Genomic DNA, 2315 nt, shown 5'->3' on the forward strand with positions numbered 1-2315 from the left:
CAGCTGTTTCTGAGGATTAATTTCATATTAATGGTGTTGATCTATAGATTTTACAGCCAGACTAGATCACTAGGTACCTCTGCTCTGACCTGATTCAGAACAGAGTCCAGAGAATTTTACCCAGTGACTCCTACATCCACCCCAAGATCTTCTGGCTGAACGAGGAGGGTTCATTCAGAAAGTCATCGTGTTTGGGTGTAAAGGTGTGAAATGATGGGGAAATTGGCCCCTCTTTCAAGTTTAAATGTTGTCACTTCTACACCTAGACCGGGGTGGCCAACCTGAGCCTGAGAAGGAGCCAGAATTTCCCAGTGTAACTGCCAAACGTGCACCTTTGTATGCAACTACTGAGTCAATTGTGAACCTTCCCATCATTGTCCTTTGTTCTTAATCCTGAGGCTATTGCCCCATCATGGGGCCATTTCCCGCCTCTCTTTCATACAGAAGCACAATTTTCTTTGCACAGACACAGGAACAGCAAGATCTTTCTCTGTCCCTTGTGCAAAGCAGGGGGCCAAATTCCATGGAAACAATGGACAAGCAGGGGGCTCTGGGCACATCCAGCCCTGGCCGTGAGATGTTCCTTCCCCTCTTTCTTTATGCCCCTGTTGTTATTTCATGGATTGTCTGGGATGGGGAAAAAGCTGAGTTCACTCCAGGTGGAGGGGAAAAGAACCCTGAAAATCTCAGGACCCAACCCTGCTACCAGGATCACTGAGGTGCTGCAAATCTGCCTGGGAAAGGGACTGTGTGAATTGTCAAGGTGGGGAACGAATAACAATCTACAACTAGATCTACCTCATTAACCACCGACACAGGCTAATCCTGCTGCCGATAGAAGGGAAACTGGGAGCCATTCTTTGCTGTTCAGCCATGGAAACAGTGACCCAATTGCACCACAGTGAATATGCTGGGGAAAGCTAGAGTTTACAGGCAGGTGGAAATAGCAGATCCTAGAAACACCTGGAGCTCCCCACACCACTTCTGCCACTAGGGTGAGGTGTTGAGCTGCTCACAGCATCCCCCGCTATGACCTTGCAGCAGGGGATTGCCGCCTCCCCAACCCAATGCAGGGGAGATGGCTGAGTGTATCTCTGCACCCTGAGACCAGGGCACCCACTCTCTCTGCCCCACACATAGAATCTGGCCCTGCTGAAAAGTGACCCCTATGAATAAGTCACCTCCAGGAGAGAAGGATTGGTCCTCAGAGAGGGGAATGGGCTTCTCGTGAAGATTATAGGTCACTGGATGCTCTGGAAACAGGAGGGCTCTGAGTGTAACCCATAGTAAACACAAGCTGCTAGGGGATGTAGCTCAGTGGTTGAGCACATGCTTAGCATGTATAAGGCCCTGGGTTCAATCCCCAGCATCTTCATGATCATTTTTTCACCCTGCTGCTTTGCTCATGCCCAGAGGGGATATGGCCCACCAGTCTCCCTGCATCAGTTTCAGTCCTGCTCAGTGAGGGGCAAGTGACAATTGCATGGAAGGTTGGGGTTGGGGGGGGGGGGGGGCGGGTTCTGCTCCTAAGTCACCTCGGTACATTTAAGATTCCCACCCGCTGTGCTGCTTGGGACAAGGGTAGATGAGAAGGGCGAATCCTCCAGCACTGGAGGGAAAGGTCCCATCTGCACAGACTGCGAGGCAAGGAAACAGAGGGGCAGTCAGTGCTCAGGGAGGAGAGGTCAATGATTTACTCCCAGCAGGGGACACTGTCTTTTTGAGTATCAGAGGGGTGGCCATGTTAGTCTGGATCTGTAAAAGGCGACAGAGTCCTGTGGCACCTTCTAGCCTAACAGACGTATTGGAGCATGAGCTTTCGTGGCTGAATCCCCACTCCGTCAGATGGAGTGGGAATTCTGTGACTGGCTAGCCAAGTACAAAAGCAGTTTCTCCTCCCTTGGTGATCACACCTCAACTGCTAGAAGAGGGTCTCATTCTCCCTGATTGAACTAACCTCCTTATCTCTAGACTGATTCTTGCCTGCATATTTATACCTGCACCTGCAAATTTCCACTACATTCATCTGACGAAGTGGGATTCACCCACGGAAGCTTATGCTCCAATACGTCTGTTAGTCTGTAAGGTGCCACTGGACTCTTTGTCTTTTGAGGCGAGTGCTGCTGGCTTGGGATGGTGCTGACGATGGATAGAAAAAAGGCTGGAGTCAATGGCAGATGGGACCACAGAAGGGGAAGGGGAATGGCAGCCCCACAGAAGGTCCTGGGTGCTCAGATGCCCCCAGTTATTGCACCCAGGCCTGTCCTAGAGAGAGAAAAGACACCGAGGGACCCAGCCCCCCTACAGTGATCCCA

At 51.0% G+C, this 2315-nt stretch overlaps 1 non-coding gene across 1 annotated transcript; it reads left to right on the top strand.

Moving 5' to 3' along the window:
• The first annotated feature begins 1303 nt into the window (after positions 1 to 1303).
• On the top strand, positions 1304 to 1375 carry TRNAA-AGC. Its single transcript has one exon. It is a non-coding gene; the product is annotated as a tRNA-Ala (tRNA).
• The last annotated feature ends 940 nt before the right edge of the window (positions 1376 to 2315 follow it).

The sequence above is a fragment of the Mauremys mutica genome, chromosome 26 (genome assembly GCF_020497125.1).
Source record: "Mauremys mutica isolate MM-2020 ecotype Southern chromosome 26, ASM2049712v1, whole genome shotgun sequence".
In the NCBI taxonomy this organism is placed as follows: Eukaryota; Metazoa; Chordata; order Testudines; family Geoemydidae; genus Mauremys; species Mauremys mutica.